The sequence below is a fragment of the Zophobas morio genome, unplaced genomic scaffold (genome assembly GCF_036711695.1).
Source record: "Zophobas morio isolate AGI-343-1 ecotype UQ-CSIRO unplaced genomic scaffold, CSIRO_AGI_Zmor_V1 ptg000011l, whole genome shotgun sequence".
NCBI classification, from domain to species: domain Eukaryota; kingdom Metazoa; phylum Arthropoda; class Insecta; order Coleoptera; family Tenebrionidae; genus Zophobas; species Zophobas morio.
Genome location: NW_026972116.1, coordinates 3,730,025 through 3,750,460, shown reverse-complemented (window position 1 = coordinate 3,750,460; position 20,436 = coordinate 3,730,025). Strand labels below are relative to the sequence as shown.

The 20,436-nt window shown below is 35.6% G+C and overlaps 1 long non-coding RNA gene across 2 annotated transcripts; it reads left to right on the top strand.

Moving 5' to 3' along the window:
- Positions 1-924: 924 nt before the first annotated feature.
- Positions 925-3,024, top strand: LOC135126683 (uncharacterized). 2 transcript variants are annotated; one of them, XR_010280120.1, is made up of 5 exons: positions 925-1,052; positions 1,196-1,393; positions 1,443-1,624; positions 1,674-2,371; positions 2,424-3,024. It is a non-coding gene; the product is annotated as an uncharacterized LOC135126683 (long non-coding RNA). The 2 variants fall into 2 exon arrangements; XR_010280119.1 differs by having other exon boundaries at positions 925-1,393.
- The last annotated feature ends 17,412 nt before the right edge of the window (positions 3,025-20,436 follow it).

Sequence of the window (20,436 nt, the reverse complement as noted above, 5' to 3'; positions counted from 1 at the left end):
GTAATTCCCTTTCACCTGGTCCTTCTACTTTACTTCTGGATATATGAACCTCTGACAAGTCTAGTGTTGTGAGACAAGACTGATTAAAATTTAAACGCTCAACTACATCCACTTGTCGGAAGCCACGTCCTAACATATTGGTTGTCCTCTTAGTGTCGAACCGCTGATATCGATTCAAGACCATTTCAGACGAAATACCTACAACATATTTTTTCACGTACTCGTTTTATCTTTACAGAATCGTGACAACAAATATTCCACTTGCAACAGGTGCTACACAGTTCTACGAAATATTGTTTTTAGATTTAACAATAAATCTAACTTAAAATGTGAATTTTATGTGATAAATAATACATAGGGGAATTTATGTTTTTTAACACTGACTATACTAGCATGAAATCAGAGCAAATCTTTACTTCCTGAGCGTAAGCTACGGAAGCATTGTAATCGAGTCTCCCGTTTTCGTCTCTGCCTGTCTGTTTATCTACCTGCCTGTCCGCCGTCCGTGACGATTTTTGTTAGGCAGATAATCTCCGAAACTATTAGACCGAGTGTATCAAATTATGTAGATGGCAAACTTTGTCTAATCATCCCCATGATGACGTCGCATCAAAATTCTACATAGTAATTGGGTTTTAAATTGTGTAAAATAACAAGTCCTGCACGTGTAGTTTATGAATCTGTGTTGAGTTCTCACCCGAAAAGTCCATATTTTACAGCTTATCGTGCCCTAAAAAACCGATGACGTCATCTCAAAATTTTGTCAAATAAATTCTTTTTAAAATATGATGAGTCTATACACTTTTATTTTTTAGATTTGCTTAAACAGGTGGCTCAAAAAAAGTAATGAATGAGTCAATTTATTTTATTGATTAAATCAGGAACACCTCACTCGATTTTTCCAGAAAATTTTGGGAATATACTCAGGATCACGAAGCAATGCGTACACGTCATGGATGACGTAGATCCGTTACCAACACTAAATCAAAAATACGCGCCGCAATACGTGGCAATACGGATCAAAATCGATCAATTTGGGGGAAATTATATTGGTACGACTGATAGCGAAACATATGCTAAAGTTTTATCGATTTCACAAGTGTCATTGGTGTCAACTTTGGTTATGTTGTGTTATTGTTTGATTTTTCGCGTTTTTCTACTTTTCTGCTCGTGTAATCGTATCAGTTCTTTTCAGAACTATAACAGTTCTTTATAGAACTCCAAGTTAACTGTCCTGTACCGTGGTACGTGTCGCTTGCTTGAGCGTAAACATTCCACCATGCCGAAGCCCTTGCACAAAGATGTAAAGCAAATGGACGATAATTTAGTGGACTATTTTGCTAAAGAACGCGATAGCGGGGAACCTCTTTTACCACTAACAGCTGTTCAAGACGTAAGTAGGTGTATTTTATTACAATTACTAATGCAGTCACATTGTACAGAGGGTTGCTGCTACTCTGGGTGTATGTGTGCGAACAGTGAACTCCGTGGTACAACAAATAAAAACCGGAGAAGGTGTACATTCTCCCAAGAAATAGAGACCCCCGAACAAAGCAAGTGTGTGATATTAGCACTTCGGAGCAGTGTGCTATTCGAGAATGCTTATATGGAATGGTCGAAGAAAGTATGAATTTGATGCGCACGCCTTATAGATACTAACGACTATTTTACAGAAATACATGTTACACGATCGCCATTAATTGATTGCTTGAAGGAGAAACATATATTTGAGGGTTCTGTGAGCTCGTTAGGAAAAATTTTACATTCTCAATTGGGTTTCGTTATTCGCCAACCAGTGTACGGAAGCGTCTTATGGAATTACAACATGTTGTTCATGCAAGAACCAAATTCTTACGTGAATACATGCACAATCAGCAGAACCCAAATTCTTTGCCATGTGTATATCTTGATGAAACATGGATATTTGAAAATGGTTCGGTAGTTAGGTCATTGCAAGACGATAGTGTCATAAGTATCAGGATGTTCAAAATAGAAGGGAAAATTTAGTAATGTGTCAGTTTCACGTTAGTTATTTATTCTTCTCACTATATTTTAGGTATATTGTATTACATGCAGGTACAAGCAATGGATTTATTGATGAAGCAGCGCTAGTATTTTCTTCTAATACCAAAAATCCAGACTATCATGGCGAAATGAATCAACAGAATTTTCTCAAGTGGTTTCAATTGCTCATGAACCTTGAAGAACCATCACAGATTATTATAGACAATGCAAGCTACCACAGTACCTTTGCAAACAAATGTCCCAGTGGTTCATGGAAAAAAGCAGAAATTCGTGAATGGCTTTAACAACATGACATAAGTTCAGATTCACAGCTGTTAAAAACGGAACTTCTTCATTTGGTTGCACAGTAATGCATATACTATTCTCTATCGTTTCATTTAAAATATCATGTTTTTCAGAAATAAACCTCCAAAAACGTATGTTGCCGTGAATTGGGCCAACAGAATGGCCATAGAGTATTGCGATTGCCGCCATATCATTGTGTGTTTAACCCTATAGAAAATACTTGGGGAATTACTACAAATTTTTATTCCAAACACATTGGGCGTGATGGTTATGGTCAAAAAATTCCGTGGAAATGTGGAAAGAAGCGTTAGCACATGTCACGCCCACAATGTGGAAAAATACTGTTGACCATATGAATAAAATAATACGGGAGTGGTGGGAACGGGAATTAGTATTTGACCGTGAAGAGATTGCGCCGTTTATAATCGACATTAACGAAGATTCACATTATAGTTTTAGTGATTATGACAGTGAAGATTCTAATACTGCAGAGGGCATTCAGCCACTGTAACATGTAGGTTATTTTCCATTACCATCCTAATTGATTGTACTAGCGGCATGTTCTGCTGATGTCTTTTATAATCATACTATCACTTCACTGGCCAAATATACAAATCACTGGTCAGACGACGACGTTGTGCAACATGCATACTTATTATTGTTTATACTTTACTTTTGTATCTATTCCATGTCAATAAAGTAACTTATTCTGTAGATGTGACGTGCCTATTGTGGCATTGAAGACGGTAAGCATATTTCTCTAACTTGAAGCCTGTCACAACTGTTCAATGCTGTCTGTTTGAGACGTATGTTAACATTCTCGTTGGTAGCTTTAAGTACAGTATGAAGCCTTGTACCACCCTCCAAGTATGTGTTTAACACCCAATTGTCAGCAGTTTTTACCAGCAGTCAATGCAAAAATGAACGTTCTTAAAGCCAGTCATTCACGTTCCAACGCCGGGGTACGATTGTATTGGATACAACTGCTGTACAATTTTGCTGAAAAGCAGCAGTACACACACGTTACGACCTTGCAGTTAAAAATTTGCGATCGTGGTGGCAACATGTCCGAAGAAAATGGACTTTTATACCTGCTTTCACGGTTTGTATAACATACACTGTCCCCACACGATTAAGTTTCCAACCAATACAACACGATTGTACTGCTGCAGACAGACTTGTTCACCAACCGGCCACATCCAACCGATTTGCTTGATCGCATACACAGATGTTCGAAAACACTTCAATTTTGTCATATCCTACACAATTGTACCGCGGCGTTGGAACGTGAGTGGCAGGCTTCAGTGACTAGGAACACGTGAAAGGGGTTACAGTCGTGATCTTTCCTGTGCCTGAGTTTGTAATTCATAGCGTCTATGCAGCCTGCAGCATGCCCTTGTATGCTGAAACACTGCAAGTGTAGCTTATTTCTAAACTGTTGCTTCACACTAACGGTCTTCTCATGCTATAATCATAAATAGAACAAACCAAAACAATAACAAGCCGACATGTTTGTTGACAGTTTTCAAACCGATTCATTTGTATAATAAACGTGGTAGACGCATGACGTCATACAGAGTCCGTGACGTGTACGCATTGCTTCGTGATCCTGACTATACAATATTTTTATTTTTATACACAAATAACTATCAAATAAAGTGTCACACAACTTAATGCCAACATAATTATTTTAAAGCTAAATTTCATGATAGGTAGTACAGGACTTTTTTCAATCGTATGGTATTCTGCTTTACATTTAATACAGTTGTTCATACCAATCGTTGAAACGAGAGATCCGCGACGGTTTCGATTACTCAGTTAATTAGCTTTTATGGTTACTTAACGGCAGCGTCTGGTTTTGAAAATCGCACTCCCGAACGATGATGCTTAAAGATGTCTAAAAATGTTTAAATCTCAGAATGTGTACATTATACAGTGCCTACCATTCATTACCACGTTTTAAACGACAGCTACATTTGTATCAGTAGTCATTACAGTGAGTGGTCGACCTTTTCGAAATTCGTCGCTATCAACTTATTGAACCACTCAAAAAAACCCCGACGTAAAAAGAAGAATGTTATAACTTTGACTGCTTTGTCTGTTTATTTATGGCACCGTAGCTCCCAAACGGATGAACCGATTTCAGTAAGGTATTTTGTTTGAAAGCTGATTTAATGGGGAGGTTCTGACAAGGATGGTTTGATAACAACTTAGTTCGCTTCATTTTGAAGGATGAAAACAAAAATAGCAATCACTGCATATGTAGACTTCCAGCAGGTTTCTGATAGATCACATTTTTATGATAAAGGGACAGTATGTCAGTAATATTGTTCAATTAATTAAACAGTAGTGTGTCGAGTAATTTTTAAAAGTGGAGAAAATTGTAGTTCGTAGTGTGATTTAGCTCTTCTTTTTGGAAGAGAAAACAGCGAAAGAAATCCATCAAAGGATTTTCCTTACATTGGGCGATCTGTATTCTCCTTATGAAGTAATTCATCTTTGGGTTAACAAGTTCAAGAGCGGGAAACATCCGTTGAAGGCGTACCGTGGTCCAAAAACTGCCATCATGTCAGAAATTATTGAAAATTTTCATGATATTGTTACGAAATAAACCCATACGCCGCCCCGGTATGAAGCCTATGCGTTTTCTAGTATGCACGGCGGTGATGGGTGAATCATCATCGGTGACGGCGGCGTTCGCATAAAGAAAAGCCTAGAAACGGTTGCCGAAAGTCTGGATGGCTGGCTCCAGAAACAACCTCGAAGCGACTATCACGAACCATCCAGAAAAACGCATGACTATTTAAATTGCGACCACCACCGGGAACAAGGAGTTGAGTCAATGAGAGAACTAGAGTCTAGTCTTGTCCAGCCGAGTCGATTAATGAGTATGAATCAAGTAGATTTGAAATTATTTGTTGTTACATTTTTGTAGTGTAGTTAATAGTTTAAATTTTTATTACTGAGAAATAATTTGTTGAGTTTTACCCACTCCGATTTTAATTACCGACGTTGCCTGACTTTTCCGCTTTGATTTTAATTGATTTTACTAGATTGTACCAAAGTATGTAAACTTTGTATAATTAGATCTTTCTAGTTGTACTTTTCAAATTCTCTTATAGGTACAAATATTTGCAGAAATATAGTTGACAGTTGTAACAATTTTCCCCAGTTCTACTTCGGTTTTATGATGATTAAAAGAAGTTAACTTTCTTAACGATAGATTACTACTGCCGGTGATGGGACAGTTACCGTTACCATTATAGTGTATAACAGTTAAATATAACGGTTAGATCCTTATTTATAAGTTATAAATAAGGATTTAACTGTTATAAATTAGAACTGTCCCATCAGCGGCAGTAGTAATCTATTGTTAAGGAAGTTAACTTTTACAAAATCGGGTACTATCATAAAACCGAATTAAAACTGGTGAAACTATACCTACATGCTTGTTTTTCAAATTTGTGTAGGTATACACACATGTGACAAGTCAGAAACTTAAATTTGTTTGAATCTGAAATAAGATCAGTTGCTATGCGATATACCTATATCGGAGAAGGTCTGAAGGCATAATATGGAAACAACAAAAGTTTGTAGGGAGTTGAGGTTTACTGCAAGCTTAATTAAGCTTAGGCGAGTAAAAGCCTAATACGCCTTCTAATACAGAAATGAGCTGAAACAAGTGTAGTAAGAGTTTTGGTCAAATGCCAAAATTATTCTTCTAATTTTAATTTGCCCATATTTCAAAATTCATGGTACTGACTACTATGATGAATGATGATAAAGAAAAGGGACACATTTTTGCGTTCAGTTTTCCAAGCAATTGAACCTGATAGTGAAAGTTTCGAGTTTCGTTGGTTTATACAGATTTCATTAGTTTTTATTTTACATTACAATTTTGGAACCACCGTATACTACAAGTACCAAGGTTTTAGAGACCATGAAATCCTTAATTTCTTAGATAATATGGACAGAATTCAAGTAAAATGCAGGGATTATAAATCGAAACGCATCGGAATTAAAACACTGATTGATTGTTGTTTTAATTTGGAAATTGCATAAATAATATGTAGGGTTACTTGCAATATATAAAGAAAGTACACAAGCAGGAAATTTTATGTTATTAATAATTTCTGAATTTACATGAGCAAATTGAAGAAAACCACGTTAAATTTGATATAAGCTCACGATCCCGTAAAATGAGTGTAAAACCTTCGAGTAAACATTTGGTTTCCTCTAATCTCCTACCTCGAGTAGTTGCGTAATTAAGATTTAAACCTGAAATTAATACGTTAAATAAAATATCAATGATTCTTGGAAGAACACTAGTTTTCGACAAAAGCATATACTTCTGTGGTATCGAGCAGTGACAGTATTTTTTGAAACTTCTTTGTTGCGTTTTAAAGCAATCTTTTTGAACAGTGTAAATTAATTTATAGGTATACAGGCATACGCCACAGAAAATGTTTAATTTTGTAATACTGTGAGAGAAATTTCACGTTAAACATTTAAAATAGCTGTTTGCCCTTACCATGAATATTATTTAAATTAAGCGGAATCGGGAGTAGATGTTACTTAACGAAATAAGGCAGCATTTATTAGAGAAGCCATTATTTTGAAGTTTTCTAAATGTAAGTATTGTTCAGATTGATAATGTTTCAAAAATGAAACTACGGCCAGTGATAAGCTCATAAAGAAAACGTGTATGACATAATTTGCCGAAGAAATAGGAAATTTATAATAGAGGGTTATGAACAAAATTTATAAATCCGTGTTTCTGGGCTATCGAAGGGTAAAATTTATGATCTTTTATGCACGAAGTACCTACATGTAACATTTAAACTTAAATTATTTACTTTATCTTCTGTTCAAAGAATGGATGAAAACTGTGGGAGAATACATTTTACTCCAATAAATTCCATTTTTTTTGGGTGATGGACATTTTTTGTGTTTATCGTAATTGTTGAATTCGTACTTAGTGCATAATCTCTTTCACATTAGAGCAAAATTGCTAAAGGTGACGGAAATGCTTTTGCCAATTGTTTTAAAATGACATCAGCGGATAATAATAATCAGATGCATACCTACGTATTATGTTTCCTCAACTCGACACTAGAAACTAATCTTACCTCTGAATAATACTTACGTAGTTAAATGTTATTTGGAAACAGTGTTAAATTACGAATCTGCGAAGGTGATATATAACGAGTGAAATAGCAAATAGCAGAAAACAGATGATCGGTTTTAACAATGCGAACTAAAGATGCAGAGTTCGTTTTAAGCTTAGTACTGCTCGCTGAGAATTTTACAGTTTCTTCACGGTTATCATTATTATCAGTCAAGAAAAATATAATTTGTGTAAAACTTATAAGTACATACTACAAAGATTTTGTTTTCATAGATGAACAAAAACAAAATGTGAAAAGAGCAACACATTGAAGAAGCTCTTAATTACGTTGATAAAAAAAACTACAACAATTATGTAAGCTCGCTACAAAACGTTGAAAATAAGGTAGAATTATTTCTCATGATGGCTAGGCCAAAATGTTTGAAACATTTACTTGGGTTTGTGTACCTGGTCGACAAATGATTGGATTTCTTTGTAGTGAAAAATTTTTGGATCGTGAATTCTTTACTTTTGAAACATTTATATAGAAAGATTATAAAAAGCAATAGCACCAGAATTTATTGTTTGAATGGAAGATTCACAGCAGAGAATAAAAATATAACTGAATTTAATTATTCCGGAAGGATTACATTTGTCTGCTAAGAAAAATATTTTTCGTTTACCTAGCTTAGCATTCTGAGCTGTAAGTCAGTAGCAGAAACATTAGATACCTGGCCAGTATAAACGAAATATGTAGAGCCATGCATATACAGGCTTTACTCTAAATGATTCTAAGGACGTAGTTGGCCATGGATTTCAAAAATCCCGCTTCGCTGAAATTATGCCTCATTATGACAGTTATAACCTGTCGTTTAAATTCGCCGTTTTTATTGTTTTAACGTCTTTTAAGTGTGAATTACAGTAATAATTCTCGATACATAGTCCTACACGTGCAGCCCCGTAGCTACGGGGGGGGGGGCAAGATGGGGCTCAGCCCCCCCTAGCAGTTGTGGTTGCCCCCCCTGGAAGACTTACACATTATAAATTTCAAATTAGTTATAAAATTTCAATATAATGCCGTTTGCCGAAGCATATTTGCTAGCCCCACACGCGCGCCATTTATTTTCTTGTAGGGTATGTTATTTGGAAATATCACCTTAACGTTGATGTTGACCATATAAAAAAACGAACTGACATGTCACATTTTATTCCATAGCCTACTACTAAACATACAAAAAAAAAATTGGTCTAAAGAGTTTAGACAGTACTTCCCTCGCTGTCGGAAACTTAACGACTGCATGCCTATTGTGTTTTTTTTTTCTCATTACATTTTTGTAGTGGGAATTTAAAAAAAAATTGTGATGACGTCATCAACATTTTTGCAAGGACACGTATATCAGTTGGGATAGATGTAGTGTAATACTAAGAATAAAATTATTGTATTCCCAAATTTTCGGGAAAATGAATTGGGTCGTTTTGAATATTGATTTCTTATAATCAATAAAATAACGAAACAATTTACTCACGTATACGGCGCCGGTGTGTAATATCTAGAGAGCGGATTTCTGTCGGGCTAGGCAAGGCCAAACTCGGTACGGCTCGTACGGGATGCGAATTCATTGCGGTTGCGGACTGCACTTCGTTTATTTGAGATTAGAATAACGCTGTTTCGTTGCACTCTGCTGTTAATTCTCGTTCTCATTTACTTAGCCGTTTGATTAATAAATCGTTAATTATATTTATGGAATTAGTACCGATTAAATTCAGTGATTATCTATCACCCGGCGATCCAGCACGTCCCCCCCTATAATCGTGACGTAGCCCGACAGAAATCCGCTGTCTAGTAATATGAGGGGCAACTGAAAATCGTTTATGTATAAACATTCTTAATTTAAGATGACAAGCGTAACAGCATACCTGAGAGTCAAACAGAGAAACTGTAAACAAAACGACCATCGGTTTTATTGCTTCGACTTCTGCTTATTATATAAGACATTGGGTTTTATTTTAATTCTTGACGGTGAAATTCACAATTGGTTGATTATAAACATGTCTATTCCACATTCGCGGAACCAAGTGAGCGCATAAAACAAATGCAGGTCTGTAATGTTAAAGTCGATGTAAATAAGCGTGCTACCCTTATGTTTCAACCGAGTTTTTCCTTTAACAAATTTTGTGTCTACCAAATTGGGTTGGTTGGGGTGTAATACTAATAATAAGTGTTGCCTTTAATTTAATCAATAAAATAAATTGACTTCATTAATTTTTTTGAACCACATCTTAAAAAAGTCTAAAAAATATGAATGGAATGATAAATCACAAGTACAAACTCATCAGATTTTTTGCATTTTAGATAGGATTTATTCAGCAAAATTTAAGGGTGACGTGATCAATTTTTTTAGGAGGGATGAACAAATACATTTTGAACAAAAGTTTACCATGCTTATAACTTTAAAATATTCCCAAGATTTCAAAGCATTCGGTTTTGTAATTCCTGATTAAATCGATAAAATAAATTCACGCATTCATTAATTTTTTTGAGTCACCCTGCATATGCAAATCCAAAAATATGAATGGAATAATAAATCACAAGTACAGACTCATCATATTTTGTACATTTTAGATACGATTTATTCGGCAAACTTTTGAGCTGACGTCATCAGTTTTTTGTAGAAGATAACCAAATATATTTTGACTAAAAATTGATTATGCTCTTTATAACCTTAAAACATCTGCAAGATTTCAAAGCATTCGGTTTTGTAGTTCCCGATTAAATCAATAAAATAAATTTACGCATTCATTAATTTTTTTGAGTCACCCTGTATATGCAAATCGAAAAAATTTGAATGAAATGATAAATCACAAGAAGAGACTCACCATATTTTGTACATTTTAGATAGGATTTATTCAGCAAAATTTTGTGGTGACGTCATAAATTTTTTAGGGGGGACGACCAAATACATTTTGATCAAAAATTTACCATGCCTATGATAATTTTAAAATATCTTCAAGATTTCGAAGCATTCGGTTTTGTAGTTCCTGAGTAAGTCAGTAAAATAAATTTACGCTTTCATTTATTTTTTTGAATCACCCTGTATATGCAAATCCAAAAAATATGAATGGAGTGATAGATCACAAGTACAGACTGATCATATTTTGTACATTTTGGATATGATTTATTCGGCAAATTTTCGAGCTGACGTCATCAAGTTTTTGGAGGGGATAAGCAAATATATTTTGACTAAACATTTATTATGCTCCTTATGACCTTAAAACATCTGCAAGATGTCAGAGCATTCCGTTTTGTAGTTCCTGATTAAATCAATAAAATATATTTACGCATTCATTAATTTTTTTGAGTCACTCTGTATATGCAAATCCAAAAAATATGAATGGAGTGATAAATGACAAGTACAGACTCATCATATTTTGTACATTTTAGATATGATTTATTCGGCAAACTTTCGAGCTGACGTCATCAAGTTTTTGGAGGGGATAAGCAAATATATTTTGACTAAACATTTATTATGCTCCTTATGACCTTAAAACATCTGCAAGATTTCAGAGCATTCGGTTTTGTAGTTCCTGATTAAATCAATAAAATATATTTACGCATTCATTAATTTTTTTGAGTCACCCTGTATATGCAAATCCAAAAAATATGAATGGATTGATAAATTACAAGTACAGACTCGTCATATTTTTACAGTTTAGATAGGATTTATTCGGCAAACTTTCGAGCTGACGTCATCAATTTTTTGGAGGGGATAAGCAAATATATTTTGACTAAACATTTATTATACTCATTATAACCTTAAAACATCTGCAAGATTTCAAAGCATTCGGTTTTGTAGTTTCTGAGTAAATCAGTAAAATAAATTTACGCATTCATTATTTTTTGAGTCATCCTGTATATGCAAATCCAAAAAATATGAATGGAGTGATAGATCACAAGTACAGACTCATCATATTTTGTACATTTTAGATATGATTTATTCCACAAACTTTTGAGCTGACGTCATCAAGTTTTTGGAGGGGATAAGCAAATATTTTTTGACTAAAGATTTATGATGCTCTTTATAGCCTTAAAACATCTGCAACATTTCAAAGCATTCTGGTTAGCAGATTAAAAATTAAATTTCAAAATGTTGTTTTATAATTTTGATTTTTTTTCCAAAAATCTGGACGTTTCGGGTGAAAAGTCGATCGGAGTTTTAAACTACATGTGTAGGACTATGTTATTTTATACAATTGAAAACCCATTTACTATGTACAATTTTGAAGTGACGTCATCGCATTAGTGGTGGGGATGATTAGACAAATTTTGGTTAGCGTTTTACCATCTACATGATATTCTTAATATAAGTACAAAATTTCACAACAATCGGTCGAGTACTTTCGGAGATTATCTGTCTAATAAAAATCCGGGACGGCAGACGGACAGACGGACAGACGGACAGACGGACAGACGGACAGACAGACGGAAATGGGAGACCTATTTCTTCGTCTTCTAGGGGTCATGAAAGATCGAGAAAACGTAAAAGTAGAGAGTCGGCCGACGGACTCGATTACAATACTTCCTTTGCTTACGCTCGGGAAGTAATAAACTCAAACAAATTGGTTGTTACCTAGTGTTACTGGCCACTGCACCAATTTTTGGATGTAGTACAGGTGTTTGTGAATCTACATTCTCTGTTTTAACCAGAATAGATCGCCCGGTGCATCCAATGATGCTTGGTTTTTCTGGATTTTGAGAAGTACCGTACCAATTCTTTGGACTTCAACAGGTTTTTATGAAAATTTAACAGTGTAAAAAATCGACGTTTACAATTATTTCAATGCTCTTTCAAATGTAAAAACTGAAAAAAAGTAAAGTAGTTATCTCAGTGTATTATTAAAATATATATACACATATTTACATCCAGCCCCCCCTGAATAAGTTTTCTAGCTACGGGGCTGTACACGTGTAGTATGAATTTGTGTTGAGTTTTTACTCGAAACGTCGGGATTTTTAGAAAAAAATCAAAATTATACATTTTGTAATTCAATTTTGAATTTGCAAAACCGAATGCTTCGAAGCTTTGAAGATGTTTTAAAGTTATCATAACTGTTAGGTCATAAATGGGTGACCTGACGGAAATTGTGACGATCCGGCTCGAAGTACCAAATGTTAGGTCATAAGTGGGTGACCTAACGGAAGGTTTTTGTATTTGCTCGAAGGACCAGCGATCACAAATGGGTGACCACAAATGTTGGTCACAATGGATGACCAAAATGATGAAGTGGTCACAATGGATGACCAAAATGATGTTGTTGAAACTATAAATATAGTTTCAGTGAGACACGACCTTTTCACTTGACGGTTTATTCGAATCTACACTATTTAAATTTACATATTTACAAGTGGTGGTGGTGGGTTAGAGGGTGGAGTCTGCTGCACCCCTTCTCCTTCGGTCTACCTGCCTGGACCGAACATCCCGGCCCGCATTGAACCGCAGGATCAATCTACTTAAATTAATTACTGTATGAACATGTGAATATGTAATTAATTTCCTAGCTTAATAACATGCTAATTATAATAAATGTTAATCTTGAAATGAAATTAAAATGAATGGAACAAGATAAAAAACAACCGTGAAAGTGTCTCTAATGTTAAACGTTTGATCACTCGGACGGCAACAAGCATAATGTTCGTAACGCTCGCCTCACAATCGCATCTCCAGTTCGTACGGATACCACTCTGATGTGTCCGTCAGCCCCTGGGTGTAGCTCCACGATGCGGCCGCGCCGCCAGGTCAAGGGTGGAGTTGGCTCCTTGAGAACCACTAGCATCCCTGGTCTTGCTGCCGTTGTTCCCTGTAGCTGCCACTTGGTCCGCTGCTGCAAATGGTGTAAATAATCGCGCGACCACCGGTTCCAGAAATGTTGTCGAATCTGTTCGGTGTGTTGCCACCGTGACAGGCGATTTACGCGTAGGTGTGTAACTTCTGGTTCAGGAATTGCAGTTAACGGTGCTCCAATTAAAAAGTGACCCGGGGTTAGCACCTCTTCGTCGTTAGGGTCTTCGCTTAGAGGACACAAAGGCCGCGAATTCAAGCAAGCCTCTATACCCGTCAACAAAGTATACATTTCCTCGTACGTTAACCTAGTCTCCCCTACTACGCGTTTCAAGTGGTACTTCACGGATTTTATCCCCGCTTCCCAAATACCGCCAAAATGCGGAGCCCTGGCCGGTATAAAATGCCAATTGATCTCCCTTTGGCTAAGATGCTGTTCAATTAGTGCAAAATTAGTATGTTTAAAAATATCTTTCAGTTCATTCCTGGCTCCTACAAAATTAGTCGCATTATCCGAATAAATATTTTTAACAATACCTCGTCGAGCAATGAATCTCTTCAACGCACTCAAGAAAGCTGATGCCGTTAGATCGCCGACTAATTCCAAATGAATAGCTTTTGTTGACAAGCAGATAAAAAGTGCTACATATGCCTTAACTGTTCGCTTATTACGTGTTTTACCATCTTTAATAAGCATAGGTGCTGCAAAATCGATTCCCGTGTTACCGAACGGTCGATCTGGAACTACCCGAACTGATGGTAGTTCTCCCATTATCGGATTAAATTCTATAGGTTTTACCCGAGCGCAATTAAAACATTTATGTATTACTTGTCTTACCTGGTTTCTACCTGCTAATGGCCAGAACCTAAGGCGTACCGATGAAAGGGTCGCTGTTGGACCAGCATGTAATTGAGCGACATGTATTTCCTTAATAATGAGATTTGTTATGTGAGGTTTCGGTAATACCATAGGGTGTTTTTGATCGTAACTTAAGTTAGCATTACGTAAACGCCCTCCTACGCGTATGATACCATTCGTGTCAATAACAGGATTGAGTCTCCTTAGTTTGCTGTTGTTGTTAATTGATTTATTAACGCTGAGGTTTTTAATTTCATCGGCAAATTCTACCCCTTGTAATAATTTAACAATTGCATTAGTGGATCGTGTGTATTCATCTTCCAATGGGTTTGCCACCAATTGCATATGATTAACTTCATTGTATTTGTGTAAAAATTGATGATAACTGGATTTTAAAGACGCATCTCGTTTAAATTTGTTTTCTACAGCCATAAATCGTTTTATGGCCCTGTCTTTGGATTTTCCCAAAATTGTGGGATTAGTCTTAAATGGCAAAGACACCGGAAACCGCCCAGCCGGGTTTCGTTTATGACTCTTTAGAAATTTTTCCTCGCATAGTATTTCCTCTGGAGTTCGACAAACTTTATCTGTAGTTGGCCGTTGTTCGATACCCCAACATGTCTCTACCTGCTTACTTAAACTAATTAGGGTTAAATTGCACACTGGTTTAGTGATGTTTTTATGCTTATTTAAAATACTTCCGCCCAGAAGGTACCCAAATACAGATTCTTGCAGGTGTACCGAATTATTACTTATTTTGAACTGACCTGTTCTAATGGATTTCCAGAACAGCTCAGCCCCCAATAAAATATCTATTGGACCGCTTTTGTGAAAGTTGTCATCCGCAAGTTGGATCCCAGATGGTAATTCTAAAGAGTTTTTGTCAATGGATATTGCCGGTAAATTTTGTGTTATGTGATTTAAGACCAAACATTTTACGTTAAAATTGTGATTATTGTACCTTGATTTTACCTTGATTTGCACCAATTTTTGTGATTGTACACTCGTGCCATTGATTCCTATTATCTCACCATGGAGATGCTTGGGAGACAATCCTAATTTATTACATAATTGTTCCGTAATAAAGTTGGACTGCGACCCCATGTCTAATAGCGCCCTACATACGATCCACTCATTAAAATGATTTTGAATTAAAACCTGCACTGTAGTCAATAAAACCATTGAAGATTCATCGTTTTTTACGTGTGAGACAATGACAGATTGATTGGGTTCGGGATCGGTACTTTGACTTTCCGTATGCAATAAAGAATTGTGTTTTTTATTACAATATTTGCAAGTCCTACCTCTGCATTTATCAGTTTGATGATTACGCTTAAAACAGTTTGTACATAACTTAAACCTTTTGACTTGATTCCAGCGATCTGTTATTGGTAATTTCAAAAACTCGAGACACTGATATAACGCATGTTCTTGTTTACATAAAAAACATTCAATTTGATGTCCTTCCTTAATGAAGGTAGCATTACACGTAACAGGTGCTTTATTAAAATGATTAGACGATCTGAAATTATTCTTTAAATTTGAATGCACTGAATGTTTTGCATGAGACTGAGATTTTCCAGCAGTTAACGATTCTAATAATGTGGTTTTCTTTGTCAAAAATGTAATTAATTCCTCTAATGTTGGAACATTGGTATCCAATGTACACTCCCAATCCCTCTTTGTAACAAAATCAAATTTTAATGTGATAAGTGGTACAATTAGCGCGTCCCATTGTTGAACTTGTATACCTACATTTTTTAATTCCGCAATATTTGTCAATATGTCGTCCAATAATTTACGCATGGCCACGGCTGAATTTTTAACTAAATTTGGAGAATTAATGATTGCCAAAACATGCTCTTGGACAATCAAACGCTTATTGTTGAACCTTTTTTCTAACAGGTCCCATGCTGATTTGTAATTTGCCTCTGATACTTTTATGGCCTCGATTGTTTTATGTGCGTCGCCCTTTAGGCACGATTTCAAATAATGCAGCTTTTCAACATCACTATATAATCTACTGTCATGGATTAATGATTTGAAAATGTCTGAAAATGCTGTCCACTCTAAATATGATCCCGAAAATATGGGTAATTCTAACGACGGCAGTCTAACTGGATTTAAACGCGCCTGATTATTGTCGTTATTAGTACTAGACGTTGAAGGAATAGGTTCTGTAACACGTGACTCGATTAACTTTAGGATCCTTGCTTCTAAATCATAATACCGATTTTCGAATTCATCGCGCTCGCATGTTTGTTCCTCGGTATCGCACTTTAATAATTCGATATCCCGCTGTATGGCATCAAATTCCTTGAAGGCATTTTGGAGATTCGGTAGCCTAGTTTTTAATTGATAGATATCATCGCCTGCTCTAAATTTATCCACGAATGTTTTAATTCTAGTAACCGAACCCTTGATTATTCCCCGTTTAGTTACTAATGTTTTTAACGCGTCGTTTGTTTCGTTAGTCATGTTTTTTATTGCGTATGAGGAAATGCAGTACAAAGTTGATAGATATAGATTCCTACCTTTACGTCCTTGTACCCTCGCTTGTGTGTGTCCTGGATCTCGTTGTCCGCGGAATACAGCTCAGACCACACTTGTCTGACTTGATGCTGAGCCACTTTACTTCGACACTTCGATTACGTAACACTGGATGACGATCCGGCTCGAAGGACCAAATGTTAGGTCATAATTGGGTGACCTGACGGAAATTGTGACGATCCGGCTCGAAGGACCAAATGTTAGGTCATAAATGGGTGACCTGACGGAAATTGTGACGATCCGGCTCGAAGTACCAAATGTTAGGTCATAAGTGGGTGACCTAACGGAAGGTTTTTGTATTTGCTCGAAGGACCAGCGATCACAAATGGGTGACCACAAATGTTGGTCACAATGGATGACCAAAATGATGAAGTGGTCACAATGGATGACCAAAATGATGTTGTTGAAACTATAAATATAGTTTCAGTGAGACACGACCTTTTCACTTGACGGTTTATTCGAATCTACACTATTTAAATTTACATATTTACAAGTGGTGGTGGTGGGTTAGAGGGTGGAGTCTGCTGCACCCCTTCTCCTTCGGTCTACCTGCCTGGACCGAACAATAACCACGGTAAATTTTTAATCAAAATATACATATTTGCTTATCCCCTCCAAAAAATTGATGCCGTCACCTCAAAATTTTAGCGAATAAATCGTATCTAAAATGTGCAAAATATGATGAGTCTTCACTTGTGATTTATGATTGCTTTATATATTATAGATTTGCTTATACAGGTGGCTCAAACAAATTAATGAATGAGTCAATATATTTTATTGATTAAATCAGGAACGGCTTAGTCCATTTTCCAGAAAATTTGGAAATACTAACCAGTTATTATTAATATTACACTGTACTAATCCAAATTGATATACGTGTCTTTGCAAAAATTTTGATATCTTCACAAAATTTTGCAAAGTAAAAACTCATTCGAAACGTACGCGTAACATGCTTCTTTACATTTATTTTAACATTACGTACATGTGTTTATATCAACTTATAGCGGTTCTCATAAAAAAAAATAAAATTCGCAAAATCAATAATATTTTTTATTTTATAATTTTTCGAAAATGCTGGGTATATTTCATTGTACTTGTTTGTTTGTTTTATACCATGACTGACGTGGTCTTTTACTTCCCGAGAATAAACTAAGGAAGTTTTGTTAATAGCTTCCATCGGGTGACCGGCTGCTTTCATATTTTCTAAATGTTTCATAACCCCTAGAGTATGAAAAAACAGTTTTACCATTTCCATCTGTCTATCTGTCTTTCGTCTGTGTCTGCTGTTTGTGTCGATTTTGTGGGGGTGTTATTTTACTCTATAAAAGCATTAGTTTTCACCCTGTAAAACTTATCAAAAAACAAGATTCTCAAAATCAAATTTTATAATTTTTGAACGAAACGGGATTTGCTAGACTGTACTTCAGGGATGAGTTCTGTCGAAAAAATCTTTCACCAATTGTTTGAATAATATGGAAAAACGTATAATCAAAGCTGGCGACTCAGTAACTGTGGGAATTTCAACAGTTATACAAATCAAGAATAAGGTCTTGTATTACCTACTGAATAAGAAATGGTATTGTGGCAACTGATACCGGCTGGAATAAACAACTCCAAACAAACAAAAAGAATAAATAAGTGTTAGTAATACGTATAATTTATAACGTAACAATTCTTCCAGATCATTTCCCTTCCGCCAATTACTTAACTGATTATAAAAAAAGTTGCAAAGTGTTGAAAAGATGTAGTTTAATTTAATTTTGTCTAGTGAATAATTCTTTAGACCATAATAGGTCGATTTCACTCCATTCTGACTTTTCAAAGGAAAAACACCGCGCTTCATGTCTTCACAATTATTGTTCTTCATATTTTGAAATGTCTACGTTAGTATTCAAATGTTTAGTCGTCTTCAATACAAGCGATTCGCACCATAAGGATGACGAAGACTGTAAAACATTTATATTTCCACAAAATACGCCAACATAAAGTTTTTCATTAGCACTGTCGACGTTTTTCCTCTCGCATCGACTTTTAAATAAATTGTGAATCATTCCTGCCTTTTCCTAGATTTCCCGGCGAAAACGGCAAAGAAGCAGTGTTAGCGGTCTCTTCAGTCTCAACAAGATCATGTGAATCTTGTTTCCCCGGCTCTTTTTCATTTCATGTTTATTGTTAGCATATGAATTATACACAACTGCTAAAATAAAATAACGAATAAATGCGCACACCAATGTTTCCATTGTCGTTTATTTTGACAATTATATTTCGCGACGCATGAAATTTATATCTTTAATAGACCTTCTAATATTCCCCAGGTGTATCTTTTTCCGTAAGTATTTTTGTGGTCTTGAACGTCCGGGAAACCTTGGTGTTTTTCCCACTGCAGTTTCGATTACGACTGTAGGTACTCACATATTTCCAATGATACACCTATGATTTTTTTATTTAAAGCTTTTTTGAACTTTTGATTATCTCCTCCATTATTAATTAACATGAGTTCACTAATGGCAAACAAAGGCTATTGCGTTCACAGAATTTCAATATCTCTATCCGTTTTCAAGATATATCTGGGAGACCTGTATTGTATTATGTACGTCCATACTCTTTCCAAGGTATGTATGATAATTGATAATCAACTTGATGAAGAATACTTACATCCGATAACGATACTAAAGAAGAACTACGGTTCTTTCAAAAGAATCCTTAATTCTTTTCACTGATCCAAAAATGTGAACCCTCGTTAAAAAGAGATATTTTAAAGTAACGCCAGATTGACTTTAATTTAATTTAAAATTTTAAATGTTTTCTTTAAATAAACTTGTGAGTTTAACAAGCTGACCGCAACATCTGCATTATTAACTCTTATAGAAGTAAGCATAAATTATTAAGCATCTGTGCTCACATGTCTAGGTAACTAAATACTAAAATTATATGACTATTTACACATTGAAAGGGTTGATCCTACGGTGCATTAAAGTGATATTCCGACCACGCCTTAATCGGTATGTGCTAAGGTAAGATCTTTGTGTAGAAATGCTCATAGAGGTGTGTTTATTCGTTTAAGGGAAGATTGCTCACGCGATTCATCACTTAAAGTTAATTCAGTTTTGGCACTAGTGTGAATGAAAGTAATTAAAGCTGAAGGTGCCGTGTTAGTGAAATCTGTACAGCCCATTGAAAATATTTATTACACAGTTAATAAATGGATGAGCCTAGAGGTGTTATTAAAGTGTCGGCGAATGGTCGCGATCAATCCTGTTAGCCACATTCACTAATCATGTGTCAGGGTGAAAACATGCAAAGGGAGGAGAACTCCAAGAATCGATCACGACCCATTATTCATTTGCAATGTATATTCGATAATATTTACGAATTACTTGGAACTGGCGACACGTTTTAATCTCCCCAATGTCGCAGCAAGCAAATCCACCTCCAGGATTCACAATTAATATCACTTCTCCTTTATTTAACGTTAAATTGAACGTGGGATTTTAATACAGCTCTGACCCGAATAATGATGAATTGCACTTACCTTCAGCCATTTATTATACATATATTGCTGGCGTAGCATCCAACTTGCTGTAAATATATGAAAAATCTTTGATAACGTATGAGATAAATCAATCTGACGGCCAGTATAATGAAGCCATTACAAATCGGAGCTTTTAGTTTTAAGCGTTCCAGATGATATTGCTCCATTTCACCTGGAGCTCGTCGATTTGATCAGTGTTACCAGATGTAAGATTTTCGCTCTATACGTTGACACAATTAAT